The following is a 22691-nucleotide window of genomic DNA, read 5'->3' as shown; positions in this document are numbered from 1 at the left end:
CATTCTTGTCTTTGAGTTCAAGCCCCACTATGGAGACTTAAGTACTTATTCTAGGATAACACAAAAGGAATGCCACACTATCCTGAGAGTCAGTTTCAATTGAGATGGTAAATTAAGGCAATCAGCCTGAGAATTGGTATGAAATGAATCTCATGGCCCTATTTGACAAAGAGCAATGGAGCTCACCAAATGTCCTGGCCAAGGTTTATTCCTTTGCTAACATCAGGTAACTTATCTCATTGCTGGTTGTGGGGCTTAATTGTGTCGAGATTGTTTGGTATTTCCTACATATAATTAATTACCACATTTCAAAATGTGTTCATTGGTGCCAAGGCATTTGGAATGTTCTGGGATTCTGAAAGGCATTTTATATATGTTTCTGCCCATAGTCTCACTTGTTTCTATCAAGCAGCTGGGATTCAAATTGTCCCTTGTGTTTTTTAATCTACAAGAACAAATTTACAAAAAGCACTTTTAAGGGTCACTGCAAAAGCTTGCAAGTGGGTGTAATTTACTGAATCTCATCACAATGATTGATTCATTCTGGGCCTGTGCATGGTTTTGAGGGTGAAAGTATCTTCTAGCAACATTATTTTTAGAAATTATAACTAAAGATCTTGGACATTTGGTTTGTTCTGGATGCAATTTAATTTGAGAGTCCATTATCTTTTTCACTTTTGTACAGTCAAGAAGTTACACTACACAAAAATAGGCCCTGCGACTCCCCATGTCCATGCCGACCATTGTATACATCTTGGGTAGACACAAAATGCTGGAGTAACTCAGTGGGACAGGCAGCATCTCTGGAGAGATCGAATGGGTGATGTTTCTGGTCGAGACCCTTCTTCAAGCACTTTTATACCAACCCCATTCTTGCATTTAAAGCATTCCATCAATACCCTGGAGATACGTGCTAGTCTAATTGTTTTTTCAATGCTGTAAGAGTGTTTTCTTCCATTATTTTCTCATGCAGCATGATTAAAAATGTCCTCTTCATATACTCCAACATGCTCTCTTCATGTTATGCCAATGCCCTTGTTTAAGACACATCCACTATGGAAAAAATTCTTATTATCTCACTTATCTTACCCCTTGTAATCTCGTATTCCTGTGTTAGGTCACACCTTAGTCTCTTTTACTCCATGAAAAATGCACCCTGCCAATCCAATCTCATGCTTTAATGTGGCCAGTTTCACAATTAATCTCCAACACAATCGCTATATAGTCAATAGTGTGGTGACTAGAACTGTACACTATACTCCAGTGTGGCCTCACCAATGTTTTATAAAGATGTATCTCAAGGTCCCTCTGCTTTTCTGCAGTCACTCAGTCCCTACTGTTTACTGTGCATGTTTTACCCAAATTTGATCTTCCAAAATGCATCACTTCACAGTTGTCATTATTCCATCTACTATTACTCTACCCAACTTTCCAGCTGAATAAATATCCTGCTGTATCCTAAAACAAACTCTATAGTTGTGAAACTATATTCTGCATGGTTTGATTGTATGCACATATGGATGTTTTACCTGGATAAAACACAAAACACCAAGTTTTAAACACGATTGGCTGAGGCTCCATCCAGCTGCTGGGCTGACCACAGCCCGACCGGATAGGCAGCCAGCTGCTGGGGATCTTCGAAATTCATGCCGGTGAGGAGCAGAAGGACATCTTCGGGCAGCCGCCCCATGTGGGCCCACTCGATCGGGAGGCTAGGCCTTGAGCAGTGGCCGGTGGGGTAATGGGTGGGCTCGCTCTCCCCGCTCCCGGGCTGGGCAGTGGTGATGCTGAGGGTGGGGGGCTGTTAAAATTGCAGCTCCTGCAGCAGCTGGTGGGGGAATGACGGCTGGTGGGGGAGCGACGGCAGCTGCGGCATCTCAGCTCCGGGGGGGCAGCAGCTGGTGGGGAAGCGACAGCTGGTGGGGGAGTGACGGCTGCTGTGGCATCTCATCTCCGGTGGGCAGCAGCTGGTGGGGGAGCGGTGGCAACTGCAGCCTCTCAGCCCCGGTGGTCAGCTCTGGGCGGGTCATGCGGGAGAGACTGGTGGCCATCAAACAAGGCCCGGACCGCGCCCATCGACCCGGGAGGCCTGCGGCATACCTTACGGTAGGGCCGGGTTGGCGGCAGTGTCGTTCAACAGGGCTGGGCTGTCGGCTGCAGACATCAGGTCTCCCGAGGCTGCGTGCGCGGGAGAAATCCAAAATCCCAATTTGGATCATCGCGGGTCACCTATGTAGCGGCACCAAACGTGGTGAATAAACAGTTGCTTTATTCAGACATTACATGGTTGGTATACATGCAAGTTTGGTCCTCTAACGTACTATCATTGCTGCTGCTGTTGCTGAGCTAGGGTGTTGCCTCAAGCTCAGCTACCTGTCGACTCCAAATCACCAGGTGAGATATGCTTATGCAGCAGGTCAATCCCCTTAACCCATGACGTCACGTGATAGCCCTCGTAACCACTGATGAGGGTTCGACCGCAAGTGGTCTGACTATCTGCTGACATCACATATGTATCATAAAGCATCAAAGATCCCAGCAACAATCCATGTTGAGCACTACATGTCCATAATTGAAGATAGACACAAAAAGCTGGAGTAACTCAACAGGATAGGCAGCATCTGTGGAGTGAAGGAATGGGTTACGTTTCAGTTTGAGACCCTTCTGAAGCTTTTATTGTCTATTTTTGATTTAAACCAGCGTCTGCAGTTACTTCCTACACATGTCCATAATTGATATGTTTATTGACTGAGAAGTCAGTCAGCATTTGCAAAGGCAATTAAAAAATTACGGTGCAATGCCACTGTTGCTGAGGTAAAGCCTTTCCTTCATGTGATTCCACAGTGTAAAGCACACATAGGAAATGGAATCAAGACCACGTTGCTTGGTTTAGGCCAGTAAATCGGTAAATCAAGGCAAGGCACCATCTTCGGGGCTGATGGGAATACGAGTGGCAATTAGTCGGTGTGTGGTAGTTTGCTCCGAGGAGTGGGGGGATGTGATTGAATATTGAGCGAGGCCAGGGTTATATTGGAATGCAAACTGCAACCAGTTTTTGATATATATACGATTAATTAGACAAATTCCCTACTGCATGGTGTAGAACAATGGCTGCTTGCTTTATTGGCACATTCAAGATTCTGTGCATGATCAGAGCAATACACTCCAATGACGGAAATACACCCAGTATTCTTAAAGGGGAAATGTACTATTGTTACATAAAAATAACACCACATTCTCTCTGTTAATTAAAAGAACCTTTCTAATCTGTATTCTTCTTCTTCTTCGCAAAGTCTCTCAGATAAGGAGGTGAGTGCTCATGTAATGGATGGCCCAAGTGACTTCCAGATGCATCAACTGAAATTGGATACAATTTCTTTGTCAGTCTTGAAATTATACATTCAGTGACAATGGATGGTGTCTTGATTGCTTTGAAGAATAGCGAGTCCACACCAACCATCAATCACCCGTTCACAATGGTTCTATGTCAATCAACTTTCTCGTCCACTCCTTACACCTTAGGAGCAATTTACAAAGGCCAATAGCCGACACACGCGGACATTTTTGGGATGTGAGAGGAAACTGGAGCACGCAGAGGTAATCCATGCTGTCACAGCGAGAACAACGTAAACTCTGACAGACAGCATCCACGGTCAAAACAGACGCTGTGAGGCAGCAGCTCTACCAGCTGGGCCACTGTATATTTCAAAAGATCTTTAATCATGCGGTTCTCCAAGTTATGAGTATACATTTCACAAAGATATTTTCAAGGTTTATTACACTCATGCGAATGCCGATCATCTACCTTATTGGTTGATCCTTTATTAGCGAAGCAAACAAAGTTATTAACTCATGGTCTTTGAGTAACTCTTAAAGATCTATATTGAATCTGGCAGATCTTTACTCATGGTTGCTTGGTAACCATACCTCCTCACTTAACAATACTAATGTGACCATGAATCCTTGAAGGCAATACCTGTAATATGCTTCATTCGCAACTGTGTGATGACAACCTGCTTTTCTTGTAACAGAAAATCTGAGGTGGTGCAAACACAAATTCATCATGAACTCTACACAAACCTTGCAGAGTATTTGCTTCTTCAATTGAATTTCAATTTTTATGACTGAGTTGTTGCTGCAAATGGGGATGAAACAGCATTTTGGTTTATGTAGCTTTGATTTTGATTCATGTCATTGTTTTGAGCACTGCGTTCATGCTGACATAATCAATGTGAATGTGAATAGAGGGGTCAATTGTAGTTGATGCATATGTAATCTCCAGAATGTGAAGATCTGACTGTCAAAACTCAGAGGTATCACAGTCACCTGAGATTTCACAGAAGGTTGCATTATCAGTTTTGCACTTGAAAGTTATTTGCAAGAAAAACGCTCCCAGAGTTGACAAATGTGTAATATTATAAGAGGAAATATTCTGGCATTTTCACACTGAGTCAGAGTCAGGATATAGTGAACATTGTTGAATGTTCCTTTACTTATCCTATACTATCAGAAAATTAGGCCATCAGAAAAGAAAAGATGGCGGTGGTGCAGCTGTAGAGTTGCTGCTTTACAGTGAATACAACGCCGGAGACTCTGGTTCGATCCCGACTACGGGTTCTGTCTATACGGAGTTTGTACATTCTCCCTGTGACCTGTGTGGGTTTTCTCCGAGATCTTCGGTTTCCTCAAACACTCCAAAGAGGTTTGTAGGTTAATTGGCTTGGTAAATGTAAAAATTGTCCCTAGTGGGTGTAGGATAGTGTTAATGTGCGGGAATCGCTGGTCGGCGCGGACCCGGTGGGCCGAAGGGCCTGTTTCCACGCTGTATCTCTGAATTAAAGATCTGAATTAAACTAAAGAGACACTTTCAGTCTAAACTGCAGGGCTTACATAGAAACATAGAAAATAGGAGCAGGAGTAGGCCATTCGGCCCTTCGAGCCTGCACCGCCATTCAATATGATCATGGCTGATCATCCATTACTTACACACCATTACTTCCTACAACACAAAACCAAGTAGTGGCTCGAGTGAGAGCGAGGCAGCTCTCCCAGGCGAGCTAAATGCTCTCTTTGTTTGCTTCAAAAGGGAGGGATGTCAATCTATCTTTTCAGGCACCCATAGGTCCTAACAGCACTGCAATCTCAGTCACAGAGGCCAACGTCAGAATATCCGTTGTGAGGGTGAAGCCTTGGAAAGCGTCCAGACCCAATGGTGTACTTGGCCACATATGTCAAACCTTCATAGACCAACTGGCTGGAGTTTTGTGGACATCTTCAGCCTCCCATTACGGAAACCTGAGTTACCCACCTGTTTTAAAAGGACATCAATAATAGCAGTGCCTAAGAGGAGTAAGGTGATATGCCTCAATGACTACCAACCAGTGAGTCCAACCAGGGACTCGCTGGTCGGCATGGAGGGCCTATTTCCACATTGTATCTTTGAACTAAACTAAAAAAAGAAAGTACCCAGAAATACCTTAACCTTTGAGTTTCGAAAGAACCTGTGGAAAAGAGTAGAATTTCTGCTCACAGCTTTTCAGCCCTTTGTGAACAGAGAAACTGAACCAAAAGAATGGAACATTGATATTAACTTTGTGCAGAATGGGAAAGATTGGGTAAGTATATAGATTCATCTAACATGGAAACAGGCCCTTCAGTCTAATTTGCCCACACTGATCAAAAAGCACCATCTACACTTGTACCATCTGCTCGCATTTGGCCCATATCCCTCTAAACATTTCCTATCCATGTTCCTCTTTTAAATGTTGTTTTCGTATATACGTCAACTACCTTGTCTGGCAGCTCATTCCATATACGCACCACTCTCTCTATGAAATAACTGCCCCTCAGCTTCATGTTAAATCTATCCTCTCTCACCTTCAACCTATGTCCTCTTTTTCTTGATTCCCAGACTCTGGGTAAAAGACTTTGTGCATCTGTCCCCTCTGTAAGATCATCGCTCATCCTCCTGTGCTCTCAGCCTCCCCAACTTCATCCTATAGCTCAGCCTCTCATGTCATAGCAACATCCTTGTAAATCTTCTCTGTATTCTTGAAAGCTTAAAAACACCATTCCTATAGCAGGGTGACCAAAGCTGTACAAAATACTCCAAATGTGGCCTCAGCAATGTCTTGTATAACTGTAACATAACTTCCCAACAGCAATACTTAATACCCTGGCTGATGAAGGCCAATATGAAAAAAAATGTCTTCCTGACCACTCTAAATACATGTGACGTCACTTTCAAGGAACTATGTACCTGCACTCCTAAATCCCACTGCACTACAACACTCCCCAGAGCATTGACATTCACTGTGAAAGTCCTGCCCTGGTTTGATTTCCCAAAATGCAACATCTCGCACTTATCTGCATTAAAGTTCATTAATCCTTCCTCAGCTCACTTGCTCAATTGATGAAGATCGTGCTGAAAATTTTGATAACCATCTTCTCTATCTACCCACTTTAGTGTCATTTGTAGTTAGTACGCATCTAATTACGCCTTCTACATTCTAATCCAAATCGTTGATATAAACCACAAACAGTGATAGGCCCACACAGACCATCAATCACCCGTTGACATTAGTTCTATGGTATCCCATTTTCATATTCACTCCCTACACACTATGGGCAATGTGTAGAGGCCATTTAACCTCAAAACCTGCATGTCTGGGATGTCGGAGGAAACCGGTGCACCCAGAGGAAGCCCATGATGTCACACGCAGAACTGGCAAACTCCACACAGAGCGCTGAGTGGTCTGAAGTCAGGATTGAACCCAGGTCTCTGGCACTGAAGGCAGCAGGTCTACCAGCTGGGCCACTGTATTTTTTTAAAAAAAGAAGGTAGGCAACATGATGGATTATCAGATCTTTAATGGCTCATGTGAAAATAGCCAAAACCATTCGGGGAAGTGATAAAGGAGAAACTAAATCAATAAAGTTGATTAATATGCAAGAAACAAGGAGTAAAAGTAAACACGAGAACAATTTTTGCAGTTGGGCAAGATGTGCTTCAAGAGGTGGTGTTTGACCCAATTTTTAGTGCTGGAGAAGTGGAACTGTGCAGTGATAACAGTCTCATTGTTTCCTAACAATGAATTGGATGGTAACAGATAGGCAAATACATTCTCATATGAATGGCAACTACTGTTTTAGTTTTAAATTTAGCAAAATATCCGACAATAGCATATTCACTTTATTTCCACATCACAAATCAATGAGATATCTGAATTGAAAATGGAAATTGTGATCACAAAGGCTGAAGTTTATGGTGGTATCTCAGTAAACGACCAGTGGTACCTTGACATTCTGGAGTTTAACCCATTACTGTTAAACTCCAGAAACCTGCAGCAATCATCATCATCATCATCATCATAAAACCAAGGGGCAGAGCGCATTAACAATATAAACAACATGCAAGTTATCAAAATGGATGCCTTGAACTTTAATTTCCCAAATGGCCCTTTAAAACTATTATTAAACCTCTACTGTTAAAATTAAAACTGGGGAACACCAGAGACCAAAGCGTCACAGAATTGATCGAATAAATGCAAAGAATGTTGTTAGACACCCATCCTTAATAGGGATTATACAAATACTTGCCCACAGGGTCCTTGTAGACAGCTTAAAACAAATTTTTATTTTCTTGTACTCTATGTCTCCTGACAGCCCCAAGAACATTGCCACATCAAGAAAAGCAATTCAGCTTCAGAAATGAAAAGGAATTAAAAAAAAATCAAAATGAAAATGCTTACAAGAATATCAGAAATCTCTAAAACAGATTGGAAGAGGCACAAAATCAAATGCTTCAAATGAGCTGTCACAAAATATTATTGACCAACTTCATCAGCGCTAACTACCTGATACTTACTCTCAACAATCTATCATTAGCAATCTCTGACTTACAGCTCCTGTATATTTTCGAATGAAACATATCACTAATGAAACAGGGAGACACCTTGAACTTAAGAGCCAATTTTCCCATCTCATTTTGCTGATCTACTTCAACGGCCACATATATCAAAATACCATGACTATGCTTGGTTCTCTTTTCATTAGATCTGATGAACAGAAAATTGTGGGTAGCACTGTAATTATTGCCTGATGGGCTCAGCCAGTGGGCGAGATCTGCCGGAATGAACTCTTGAAGGTAAATAACATTTAAATATGTTACTAAATGAAAGAAAAATGCACAAACTAATAACAATCTCAGGGGGTGTCAAGAAAAACAAACCAACAGCCTGCAACTGAATTGCCTATGAATGCTCAGTGCACATCAGGGCATCTGGGGTAATGAAATGGCATCTGTATTATCGGGGACCACATTCATGTATCTGAATCCACACCTAGTGCAAACCAGCTCCCAGGCAGAGTGGGTTTAATAGCATTGTGATTCGGAATACAAAACATACTGTCTCTACCGTAAATAATAATCATCACAGTTCCACTGTGCAGCCTTGGAAAATAAAATTTGTCATGCACAAACCCATGAAAAAATCACCCAAACACAAAAGCTCTTATCCTGGACTAAACTTTCACTCCGGACTCAATGTGCAAAGCATTAATCTTAACATGGAGCAGTTTTGCATACACAATTTGTTTTTTCTTGGCTTTCACTCGCTCTCTTACACACGCACATATTTCAATAATTTTAGTAGAATGTTTAACATGGTCCTTCTTGACTTTTCCCTGTGCATACCTTTTCTGATTTCCTGATAGTCTAACCCATGTCCATTAAATGGCTGAGCTTATTCTTCATAGTTTTTAATCAAACCATGTCCATATTTTTAATTAATGTAACAAAGCAATTGCATGATATAACAGGAACTGCCTTGTGGTTCAAAGTAATCACAAATAAAACAGCAGAATATGATTATGTAGCAATAAACTGAGTCCAATGAAAATGGAAACAATAGACTTAGTAATTAGAAATTGCAAATGATTGGAGGCATTTATATCTAACAACTAAACAACAATCTGTAGCAACCAACTTGATCAGCAGTGTTATATTAAATAGCAACAAGCCTCAAGGAATATAAATAGTCAATGTTTTTCTTTCAGGCTTGACTCTGAATTTGCAAAACTGATTGTTGTCAATTATGACTTATCAAACTGACAATACTTAGTAATGCCCCTGCCCCACTTAGGAAACCTGAACGGAAACCTCTGGAGACTTTGCGCCCCACCCAAGGTTTCCGTGCGGTTCCCGGAGGTTGCAGGTGGTTGCCGGAGGTTGCAGGTAGTGGAAGCAGGTAGGGAGACTGACAAAAACCTTCGGGAATCTCCGTGAACCGCACGGAATCCTTGTGTGGGGCGCAAAGTCTCCAGAGGTTTCCGTTCAGGTTTCCTAAGTGGGACAGGGGCATTACTCTACACATGTTAAATCAATAGAGGGATAGCTTTCAGTCAAATCCGTCTCAGAATTGATCTACACAAGATTTGTAACTCACACAGCAATATATAAAATGCTCATTCAAATCATAGCCAATGTGCTAGATTGCTAATCAATATATTTCTTGCTAAATGAACTATATTTTCCTGCACACGTATTTTTTTAAACTAAAAATAAACTGTAGAAAATCATTTTTATTTGTTGTCATTTGATGCAATCATAAAGAAAGCCTATTGGCGCCTCTACTTCCTTAGAAGATTTAGGAGATTCCAATTGTCGACAAATACTCTCTTGAACTTCTACAGGTGTACAAAAGAGAACATATTGACTGGTTCGGGAACTTGAATTCCCAGGAACGAAGGAGATTCCAAAAAGTGGTGGATACTGTCCAGTCAATCATGGGTACACACCTCCTCACCATTTGTTAATAAGCAAACTGTACAATCTGGAGTTCAAGATCATCTTTAATCAGTACCCATAGTATAGCGGTACAGTGGGTTGTTTGTTGTTAGTTAATCATTACCGCTTCCAAGACTGACCAGTATAGGAAGTGGGTGTTAGTATGAATCATACAGTAAGGTGGGGATAGTGATGCTATTCTACTATGATTGGTTCACATGCAATAACCAATCTACACCATTGAAGTGATCTATAGGAGATGCTGCCTCAAATATGCAGCCACATCACCCTGGCTATGCTCTCATTTCACTCTTAGATTCAGTTTATTGCTAAATAATCACATTCTGTTGTCTACTTTGTAATTACTTTGAACCATGTGGCAGTTCCTGCTATGTTATGCATTTGCTTTGTTGCATTCATGAGAGTGAAGGTGTAGGAGTCAGAAACCCATGATCTCCAGGTTCAAGAGCTTCCCAACTACCATCAAGCAACAGATACCAACTAAATTTCGACCTACAAAATGCATTGGTTGCATTAGGGCTTTTGTTTGATTTTTGCACTATATATTATTTGAATTTATTGAACTGTTTTTGTCTGTTTTTGTATTATCTATTGAGTACTGTGATTACAAACCTGTTGTGCTGCTGCAAGAAATAATTTTACTGTTCTGTCTCAGGATATATGACAATTAAACACTCTTGACTGTCTTTGTTTTGTTCTGTCTTTACTTTGTGTACTAGTCATGTCTCTACTATTTATTTCATTCCCCTTACATGTTTTTCCTCTACCTGCTAAATTTTTGTAAGGTGTCCTTGAAATAATAAAATTTATTATTATTATTATTATTTGCATGCTGGAAACTATTTAAGAAACTTAGATGATTAATTACTTAATGTGGCCATTGAATCCTTGTTTAGGTTGAGAATTGAATGGTTTAATCAGAACTGAACAAGGAGCAATAAAGCAAGAAAAACATTAGTTATCAACATCTTCTTGCATTCAGCAGAGTCTCTCTAGAAGATAACAGGAAAATAACACGATTGCTTACTGGGGATTATTGGGATTTATATTGCTCTTTTGCAATGTGTAAATCACAGACTTCTGCAAACAGATTTTGTGGAAGTGATAATGAATGTATTGTTCAGTAACTCCCTTTGGCTTAATTATGAATAAAGACAATAATTCTGCAATTGAAATGAACGTCTTCAAAAATACTCATTTAAATGGATAGAAAATCATGGATTACCTATCCATGCTTCCATAAAATGCAATCACTATGTAATGGTGATTCTAGAGAGAAAGAAAATGAACAGTGGGATTGCCCTTTATTGTAATATAACATTGGTATAGAAATTTGATCTGGAAAGTCAGATGCAATCAATATCAAATCTCATTATAATGCAACGTTAACAGTGAAGGCAGAACTCCACCAAAGCAATGCTCAGCATTCTTTACACAGGCTTCACTAACTAAGATTAGGAATTGTGACTGGGACAGGATTGAGATTGAGTCTGGGAGTTGGAAGAGGCAGTGTCAGGAGAGGTGTTGATCTGGGATTTTGGGAGAGTGAGAGGAAGTGGTGACAAGGGTGTTTTGGGGGAAATTAGGAGAGAGAGTGATCTGGGCATTTACTGGTGAACTAGGAGAGTTGGTCAACCACGTCATTTTGGAGAGGGGAGAAGGTGGATGACAGGAGAGATGGCGAACCAGGTGTTTTGGGGGCGAGGGGGTTGTCAGGAAGTTAAGGGGAGATGGTGATCCAGGTACTATGGGAGATGATGAGAGCTAGAAGATGTGATCATGTGCGTGTTTTAGGGAAGGGTTTTGGTGAGTGGGTGAGTACTGTGTTTGGAGGAGGAGGAGGAGGTGGACAATCGAGACTTGGGATGAGAGATGGGGAGACATTGTCAGAGATTTGTACATCTGGGTGACTGATGGAGAAAGTCGATGATCTTTTTGTGATAAAAGATGTGGTTGAGGAATTCAGGAGAGGCAAGTGTGAAGTGTATGGGGGTGGGGTGGGGGGTGGGGGGTGGGTGAAGAGATGAACCCAGAAGGGTTTGGGGAAGGTGCAAGGGCTTTGGTGAGCTGGCACTCAGGGTGAAGACATTTGGAGTTTGGTGACGGTGAGGTGGAGTGGTTGGGTGGAGGGTTGTTAATGAGAGAGAGGGTAAATTATAATAAAGATGATAATGGGTGTGCAAGAAAAGTTATGTTCAAGGTTGAAGTGGGGATATTGAGAGAAATGTCATGGTGAGGAGGTGGCAGTAGGGAGAGTGTGAGAAATTGTATTCAGGAGGGAAGATGAGGAGACAATAGTTTGGGAACCGGGAAGAACTGGAGGCATTGGGAGGTAATCAGAGGGAAGGCACCAATATGGGTGACTGGGGGAAATAATGATCAGGGCAGAGGTATACGTAGTGATCATGATACATGGATGATAGACAAAATAAGCTGGAGTAACTCAGCGGGACAGGCAGCATCCCTGGAGAGAAGGAATGGGCGACGTTTTGGGTTGAGACCCTTATTTAGACTGGTTAGGGATAAAGGAAATGAGAGATATAGATGATGATGTGGAGAGATAAAGATCAATTAATGAAAGATATGCAAAATAGTAACGATGATAAAGGAAACAAGCCATTGTAAGCAGTTTGTTGGGTGAATACGAGAAGCTAGTGAAATTTGGGTGGGGGAGGGCTATAGAGAGGGAATGCCGGGGCGACCTGAAGTGAGAGAAATCAATATTCATACCGCTGTAAGCTGCCCAAGCGAAATATGAGATGCTGTTCCTCCAATTTGCGTTTTGCCTCACTCTGACAGTGGAGGAGCCCTTGGACAGAAAGGTCAGTGTTGGAATGGGAAGGAGAATTAAAGTGCTTATCAATCGGGAGATCAGGTAGGTCCAGGCGGACTGAGCGAAGATGTTCAGCGGAATGATCGGCCAGTCTGTGTTTGGTCCCAGCGATGCATAAGAGTCCATATCTTGAACAACAGATAAGGTAGATAAGGCTGGAGGAGGTGCAAGTGAATCTCTGCCTAACCTGAAAGGGCTGTCGAGATCCCCGGCCAAAGTCGAGGGAGGAGTTATAGGGACAGGTGTTGCATCTTCTGCAGTTGATGGGGAAGGTACCTGGGGAGGGGGTGGTTTGGGCAGGAAAGGATGAGTTATCCAGGGTGTTGTGGAGGGAACGGTCTCTACAGAAGGCGGAAAGGGGTGGAGATGGGAAAATGGGGTTAGTGGTGGGATTCCATTGGAAGTGGTGGAAATTTCACAGGATTATGAGTTGTATGTGACAGCTGATGGAGTGATAGGTAAGGACTAGGGGAATTCTGTTTCTGTTTTGACCGGGGAGGGAGAGCAATGGCGGAGCTGTGGGGTATCAAGCAGACATGAGTGAGGGCATCATCTATGATGGGAGAGGGGAGCCCCCATTCCCTAAAGAATGAGGTATGGTATGGAACACCTCATCTTGGGCGCAGATGCAGCGTAGACTGAGGAATTGGGAGTAGGGGATAGAGTCTTTGCAGGAGGCAGGGTGGGAGGAAGTGGAGTCGAGAGAGTTCTGGGAGTCGAGATAGTTGTAATAGATGTCAATCAATAGCTTATTTCTTGTGATGGAGACTGTGAGATCAAGAAAGGGGAGGGTGGTGTCGGAGATGGTCCAAGTAAATTTGAGTGTAGGATGGAAATTGGTGGAGAAGTTGATGAAGTTCATGAGTTCTGCATGGGTGCAGGAGGTAACACCGATGCAATCGTCAATGTAACTGAGTTTGGAGATAGGGCCAGTGTATGCCTGGAACAGGGATTGTTCATTGTACCCTACAAAGAGGCAGACGTAGCAGAGGCCCATGCGGGTGCCCATGGCTATGCCTTGGAGTAAGTGGGAGGAGTTGATGGAGCAATTGTTAATGGTGAGGATCGCTAGAAACATAGAAACATAGAAAATAGGTGCAGGAGTAGGCCATTCGGGCCTTCGAGCCTGCACCGCCATTCGATATGATCATGGCTGATCATCCAACTCAGTATCCCATCCCTGCCTTCTCTCCATACCCCCTGATCCCTTTAGCCACAAGGGCCACATCTAACTCCCTCTGAAATGTAGCCAATGAACTGGCCTCAACTACCTTCAGTGGCAGAGAATTCCACAGATTCACCACTCTCTTTGTAAAAAATGATTTTCTCATCTCGGTCCTAAATGACTTCCCTCTTATCCTTAAACTGTGACTCCTAGTTCTGGACTTCCTCAACATCGGGAATAATCTTCCTGCATCTAGCCTGTCCAACCCCTTAAGAATTTTGTAAGTTTCTATAATTTCCCCCCTCAATCTTCTAAATTCTAGCGTGTACAAGCCGAGTCTATCCAGTCTTCCTTCATATGAAAGTCCTGATCTAGGCAGAGTAGAATGTCAGTGGAGGGAAATTAGATGATTCTGCGGTCGAGGAAGGAATGGAGGGCTTTAAGGCTTTTTTGGGGGGGAATGAGGTGTAGAGTGACTGAATGTCCACAGTAAAGATGAGGGAGTGGGGACTCGGAAAGCAAAGTCATTAAAGAGACGAAGGGCATGCATGGTATCTTGGACATAGGTCGGGACAGATTGGACTGGTGATAGTATGGAGTCGAGGATGTGGAAATGATTTCCATGGGACAGGAGCAGGCAGAAACAATGGGTCTGCCAGGGCAGTTGTATTTATGTATTTTGGGGGAGGGGAAGGTAAAACCGGGCTGAGCGGGGCTGGGAAACGATAAAGTTGGAGGCTGTGGAAGACAGACAGTCAGAAGTGATGAAATCAGAAATGGTGTGTGAGATTAAGGCCTGGTGCACATCTGTGGGATCATGGTCCATGTAATTGGGAGGGACTGTTACTGCAAGGGCATGGGCTATGTGTATTAAGACTGACGTGCTGAAATGGAAGATTGGGAAACATGGTTATTAAGATGGAGCAGCAACATGAGGAATTAGGAGAGACGGCAATGAGGTGGAGGTTTGATCCAGGGTATTGGGAGTCTAAGAGATGTAATGATTTGATAGTGGGATTAAATTAGCAGAGAAGTAAGTATCCAAGCATTGGAAGAAGCAGTCATACATGGCCCACATCAAGGATCACACTTCTCTGGCTGCCTACTATCAGCAGGTCAACACCCTGATGCTGTGGATCAAAGAGAGCTCTCTGGAGCTTAACATCTCCAAGACCAAGGAGCTGTGTTGTGGGGGGAGGCGAACATCTTCCCCCCAACCTCTCTTTGAACCTCTGAGGCTGAATGGGCAGACAGTTGAGCAGGTAGAGGCCTTTAGATACCTGGGCACAGAGATTGACGCCCGCCTGTCCTTCTCCCAGCACACAGACTCTGTGTACAAGAAGGCACAGCAACGCCTGTTCCTGCTGAGGAAACTCAGGAGCTTTGATGTCAGACAGGACATTTTAACAGCTGTCTATAAATCACTTATAGAATCTGTACTCACCTTTAACATCACATCCTGGTTCACCCTCACCTCTGTCAAAGACAAATCAAAGCTTTCCCGGGTCATCAATCAAGCAAGCAAAATAACTGGCAAAACTCAAAATCAATTATCAGTACTTCACACCCAGGCAGTTAAAAGGAAAGCCAACCTCATTACACAGGATCCCACCCACCCCCTGCACAAGTCCTTCCAACTTCTGCCATCAGGCCGCCGATATAAAGTCCCCCTATCCAAGAAAAACATCCACAAAAACTCAATCATACCCATTGCCATAAACAGCTTAAATAAAAAATGAACAAGGGACAAATTAACCCTGACGCACTGTCACTTTACACGTATCCACAACTTTTATCTTGTCTATTTTTACAGTTTCTAATCTTTATACTTGCTTTTAAGATCTATACACACTGTGTGTGCTCGCAGAAATCTGTGTTGTATGACATAGAAACATAGACATAGAAATTAGGTGCAGGAGTAGGCCATTCGGCCCTTCGAGCCTGCACCGCCATTCAATATGATCATGGCTGATCATCCAACTCAGTATCCCGTACCTGCCTTCTCTCCATACCCTCTGATCCCTTTAGCCACAAGGGCCACATCTAACTCCCTCTTAAATATAGCCAATGAACTACCCTCTGTGGCAGGGAGTTCCAGAGATTCACCACTCTCTGTGTGAAAAAAGTTCTTCTCATCTCGGTTTTAAAGGATTTCCCCCTTATCCTTAAGCTGTGACCCCTTGTCCTGGACTTCCCCAACATCGGGAGCAATCTTCCTGCATCTAGCCTGTCCAACCCCTTAAGAATTTTGTAAGTTTTGTAAGTGACAGCTTATCAGTACATTGTCCTGGTTGTATGTTGAGCCACGTCAAAGAAGATTTTCTGTTACGACAGACAATAAAGTTTTCTGAATCTGAATCTGAATCTGAATACAGGCAATTGAGTGAGAAGTTGATCAGTGGGATTAGGAAATGTGGTGATTAAAGGGAGAAGTGGTATTGGGCATTTTTACAAAAGTTGATTGGAGGAGATACTGGCATAAGGGATTGTGGAGACAGATGGAAGAGACATATAGGATTGAAAGACAGAATCAAAGGGAGTGCAAATTTACCTCTTAGATCACACATCTAAAAGGTTTGTTTATCGAGCATTGCAATGAAAACTTTGAACTGGGTGTCTGAAATGGGTTTTAGATTTCTAATTTGACACATACATGAGCTAATCCACATTGCTTTTCTTTTTCCTTTTTCTAACGTGACGATGACTTTCAAGTGGAATACAGCATGTGTGTCCTAACCCTTATTCGAGCTACTTAAATATCACCCTGTAAATTCAAAATAATTCTTTCATACATCTGAATTTTCCTACAATACCGTATCACGGAATTATCCTTTCAATATTTTGTTCCATAATGAAAGACTACTATAATCATACAGCATAGCAAAATTTCCATTTTATTTATTGTAAATGTAAGCACAAAGGCAAAGAAAAACAAAGGTCTTTCAGTCTGTGAGGCCTAATATTTCCTTAGACAGCATATAACAAGCCTTCTAATTCAATTTATTTGATCTCCGGGTAAATGTTATGTATTAAAATTGTGAAGCCCAAAAGTTAATCAATTTTACTTCTCAACTTTTGATCTATTCAGTCCAGTATTTCTATATTTTTTAATCCTGTGCAACACTTGCTTTCACAATTAGCAGGAAACTACAAAACCATAATTATGTGTCACAGAACTACACATTACCTTTAACAAATAGCAAAGAAAGCACTTGTGTTAGAACCATTGACACAAAAATTAGATCATAAAAATGATTACTGAAATCTGTTCATAATTCCCCTGGGGAACAGAGTTGTCTCTTTCAGCTATTGAAAGAGTAGGGAGCTAATTCAATTGAACAACATTTAAGAAAAAGCAATTTCCTGTACCATTCTGCACTGCTTTGAGACTCTTTTCTGGCAATATACCACCACAATTTGTTATTATAACAAAATCCAAACTTTATAGTGAATTTCTTTTACAGTTTCTACAGCTTGAATCGCAGTTGATGCATTCATGAACAGCAAAAATTAGATGCCAGATGTTAGAATTGCTACTATTGGAAATAAATTCTCAAGCATAATTCATCAACCAGCCCTAATACACCATCCATCATGTTTGTTATGAAATAGAATGTATTTTTAATGAGGCTCTCACATTAACATCATGCCAGCCATTAAACATGAGCAGTAGAAGGAATGTTACTTATATGACATTTTACTTGCCACACTGACATCATTCATGAACGAACATATTATTCTGTTATAATTATCTACATGCCTTAAGGGTTATGTGCAAATTATTTCATTAAATTGATTTAGTTCTCCAAGAGTTCTTCAATTTCTTATGGATTTCAAACCTTATTCATCCCAAAAGTAGTCAAAAACAAACTTTTGTGCAACTGAGCTAGAGTGTCCACTGTTAATGACTACCAACATTGTCTTTATTAAGCAGCTTACTGCCTCTAAATAAGTTCCCAAATTTCTGCTGCAGAATACAGCTGAAATATTTCAGTCCCATCTGGTAAGAGAACAACAGATCTTCCCGGATATATTGGAGGCACCACTGATTCTGCTATTAGTTTTGTTTTCAGACTAGAGGAAAATGAATAGAAGCATTCACTAGGGATTGATGTTGGGGCCATTGCCTTGTTTTGATTTGTGTTAGTGACCTAGACTTGAGAGATACAAGATTAAATGGCACAAAACATGGCTGTATTGTGAACTACAAATAGATTGCAGCAAAGATTCAGACAGGATGTTGGCATGGGCAGACATATGGCAAATGGAGTTTAATGCAGAGAGAAGTGAATTGCTGCACATTGTTAGGAAGAATGAGGAGGGATTATTTGGAATAACGGAAACTGTTCCAAAATTGATGCAGGAGCTGGGTGTAAGTACACAGAAATTATTGAAATTGGCAAGGCAGGTGTAGAATGTGGTTAGTTATTGTGATTACTTGATATGAACACATTGGACTGACATTTTATAAAGGTTCAGCATGATTCCTCTGCTTTTATATTGTAAACACCTACTGATAAATTCCATAATTGTTCACAAATTTGCTTATGACCAATAAAGGAATTTATCAGTAGTGGTTTAGAGTATAAAAACAGAAAAATCATGCTGAACCTTCATAAAACGTCAGTCCAGTGTGTTCATATCAAATAATCACAATATTGAAAGGATATGAGGACTAGAGAGAGCCCAGAAAAGATTTACGAGAATGTTTCCTGGGATGAACAACTACAATGTCAAGAATAGATTAGAGGTGCTGAAACTGTGTATTGTAAAGATAAATCTGAGGGGATAGATGGATGTTAAAATAATGAGGTGTCTGCACAAAGTGGATGTTGGAAAGCTGGTCTCTTTGATGGAGGGACTGCAGGACATAATCTATGCTTGGTCTTGTTGATGGGGCCATAACCTGTTAATATTGACCATCTCCTCTTTACCCTCTCAGTTCTGACCCAAAGCATTTTTCTGTTCCTCTGTCTCCACAGATGTTGCCTGACACATGGAATTCCACCAGAAATGTGGTATTTTATTTTTAGTTTTGGTTCTCTGATTTCTAGTTTCGATTTAACAGCTCACAGACAGAGCTATTATTCTTTTTTTCTTTGCAGAGAAATGCTGTGATGTTGTGAATGTGGTAGGAGAACTTTCTATGATGAATGGAGAGGAGGCAGAAGTGGTGGAGGGAGTTGGTGTGTAGGTGGCGGGATCACACCAGTACAATACAGTACAGTACAGTACAATACAGTACAGTACAGTACAATACAATACAGTACAATACAATACAGTACAATACAGTACAATACAGTACAATACAGTACAATACAGTACAATACAGTACAGTACAGTACAATACAATACAGTACAGTACAGTACAATACAGTACAATACAGTACAATACAGTACAGTACAATACAATACAGTACAATACAGTACAATACAGTACAGTACAATACAGTACAGTACAGTACAATACAGTACAGTACAGTACAGTACAGTACAGTACAATACAGTACAGTACAGTACAATACAGTACAGTACAGTACAGTACAATACAGTACAATACAGTACAGTACAGTACAGTACAATACAATACAGTACAGTACAGTACAATACAATACAGTACAGTACAATACAATACAGTACAGTACAATACAGTACAGTACAGTACAATACAGTACAATACAGTACAATACAATACAGTACAATACAATACAGTACAATACAATACAGTACAGTACAATACAATGCAGTACAGTACAGTACAGTACAATACAATACAATACAGTACAGTACAATACAGTACAGTACAGTACAGTGCAGTACAGTACAGTACAATACAATACAATACAGTACAGTACAGTACAATACAGTACAATACAGTACAATACAGTACAATACAGTACAATACAGTACAATACAATACAGTACAATACAATAAAGTACAGTACAATACAATACAGTACAGTACAGTACAATACAATACAATACAGTACAGTACAATACAGTACAGTACAGTACAGTACAGTGCAGTACAATACAGTACAGTACAGTACAATACAATACAATACAGTACAGTACAATACAATACCATTTATTTGTCATTTGAACCCCATTGAGGTTCAAACGAAATGTTGTTTCTGCGGTCATACACACAAGAAAGAACCAAGACACAATTTACACAAACATCCATCACAGCGCATCTCCTCCTCGCTGTGATGGAAGGCAAAAACTTATCTCTCCCCTGCACTCCCCATTCCCCTCCCGATGTCAGAGTCAAAGCCCCCAGCGGGCGATGGTAATTATCCCGCGGCCATTAACGTCGCGCCGGGTGATGCAAGGCCGCGCTCCGGGTCTTGTTGTTGGAGCCTCCGGCGTGCGCTAGCAAAGTCCCACAGCCATTCCAAGCCGCGCCGGGCGATGATGCAAGTCCCCGCTCCAGGTACTCTTCAACCCCGCAACTCGGGCGGGTGAAGTCGCCGTTGCGGAAGCCCCGAAAAGCGGTCTCCCAGCAGGGACCTGCGGGCTATCGGTGTCACCGTCCATCAGACCTGCGGTAAGCCTCCGAATCTCCGGGGTCAGGTCGCAGCCGAGCGCCACCACAGCTCCACCCGCTCCGAACTCGGCCAGCTCCACGATGGTGAGTAGGTCCGCAGCTCCGTGACTGGAGCCCCAGGTCGTTCCTGCTGGAGGCCGCTCCACGGTGCTAGGCCCCAACGACAACGGAGACCCGACAGAGAAAATTTTGGGTTCTCCGTGCAGGGGATAAATTTTAAAAGTTTCCCCCACCCCCCCCCGCCCCCCACACACATACCCACACATATACACAAAAAAAATTAATAAAAACTACATTCAAACGAGACAAAAAATAATAAAAATACAGACGGACTGCAGAGGTCGCTGCAACGCGAGTTGCGCCGCCCACCACACAGGAGAGACAACTTAATACCCGGACAAATTACTAAAGAGCATTTCTGGGTCGAGCATCCATTCAAATATACAGACTTCCATTCACTCACTGCCTTCCCAAGCTTCTCCAGGAACAGCATAATGGGTGCACTGACTGCAGGTCTTAGTTTCAACCCCAAGATCATGACTAAACAACCATAAAACAGTACAGCACGGGAACAACCCCTTCAGCCCACAATACCTGTGCTAAACATGATTCCAAGTTAAACTAACCTCCTCCCCCTACATTTGATCCAAATACCTCCATTCCTTGCTTATCCATGTGCCTATCCAAAAGCCTCTTATGCCACTATTGTATCTGCCGTCATCAATTCCCTTCATAGTGCTTTCAGGCAGCCACCACAATGTAAAAAAATACTTGCCTGCACATCTTTAAACTTTGCCTCTCTCACCATAAAGCTATGCCCCCTGATCTTTGACATTTCCATCCTCGGAAAAACGATTCTGACTGTCTACATTATGTGCGCTTCACATCATTTTTGATACTGCTCTCAGGACTCCCCTCAGCCTCTAATGCTCCAGAGCAAACAATCCAAGTTTGTCCAACATAGCTAATACCTACTAATCCAGGCAGCATTCTGGCAAACCTCTTCTGCACCCTTTCCAAACCATCCACATTCTTCCTGCAATGGGACAATCAGAACTGCACACAATACTCCAAATACAGCCTAACCAAAGTCTCTTGACCAATGGATCTATGAGATATTCTTTTATTTAGACCATAAAGATTTTACATTTGAATTCTGGGGTTGTATTAAAAATTTATTGTGCATTAGCAGACAGTGTGACTGGCACACATGTACAAGCAACCGACATGTCCAAGGTAAATTTAGAACTCTCTCTCACTGCCAAATGGAAGCAGCACCTGACAAGAACGTATATTAGAGATGCATAGCAACTTCAGGTGTAGCTTCAGTGATATCAACCTACAAGAAGCATAACCTTTTCAAAGAGCCAGTATGGGTAAAATGACTGAAATGATCTCTGTGAAACTCTCATCCATAATCACTAAATGCCTTGGGCAATGTCAGAAACCCTGCCAAAAGTACAAATGGATTGAACCACTGAAATTATTGTTTATTATTGTATCAAATGACTATATATTGACTTTCTATTAAGTCCAAACCTTCAGTCAAAATTTGTACTGCAAGGTCTCATTAAATAATTCACTTTTTCTTTAAATTGTCTTCAAACACAACTTCAAACAGTCCGAATAAAGGCTATTCAATTGAATTTCTTGTTTAAGGTAATGAAGAGGCATAAAAATGTAATGGTTTATGAATAAGGAAATATTCACTCAGTAGTTCTGATCATCACATAATTCAATGTCTACATTTTATGATCACTCTTCGTGCTAGAGTTATTTAAGTGCCTCAGGTTTTTGGACACCAGAACTGTAAATATTGGCACAAATGTTATGAACATGTGCCAGTTGTGTTCATGACTGAATAACACCATACATTGAACTTGGACAAAGGAGGGCAGTATATCAAATAGAGACCTCAGTTAATGGAGCCTAATCTTAAGGAAATCTAACTAAAAACAATCCCAACATTAAAATGGCTCATGGTTAAACATAGATAACATTTTTTTTAATCTTAGAAATCAGGAAACATGCCAAACAATGAAAATATTTGTTGCAAAATTGGAAATTGTTTTTTTGTTGTACTAATCATACAACATCTACTAAAACAAAGAAGAGTTGTTCAAAAAGGTGTTAGAATGACTTCCACCCTACGTGAAGTTTGAAAATTCACCATGGTCATGTGGGTTGGCAGGTAAATTGAACCTGACGTGCGAGTGGTGGAATCTAGGGAGAGTTCTCCTTCCCTAATTGCATAAAATCATACCTATCACAGCCCTCCATTTAAAAAAAAGGGCAGCCCAGTGGTGCAGTGGCGCAATGGTAGAGTTGCTCACGC

General features: G+C 41.6%; 1 protein-coding gene across 1 annotated transcript in view; it reads right to left on the bottom strand.

The window, feature by feature from the left end:
* Nucleotides 1-22691, bottom strand: part of LOC116973272 (synaptotagmin-like protein 1) — a 161807-nt gene that overhangs the window by 77402 nt on the left and 61714 nt on the right. The gene's annotated exons all lie outside the window — the stretch shown is intronic.

This window comes from Amblyraja radiata, chromosome 5, assembly GCF_010909765.2.
Source record: "Amblyraja radiata isolate CabotCenter1 chromosome 5, sAmbRad1.1.pri, whole genome shotgun sequence".
In the NCBI taxonomy this organism is placed as follows: Eukaryota; Metazoa; Chordata; class Chondrichthyes; order Rajiformes; family Rajidae; genus Amblyraja; species Amblyraja radiata.
This window is presented reverse-complemented; position numbering and strand designations above follow the sequence as displayed.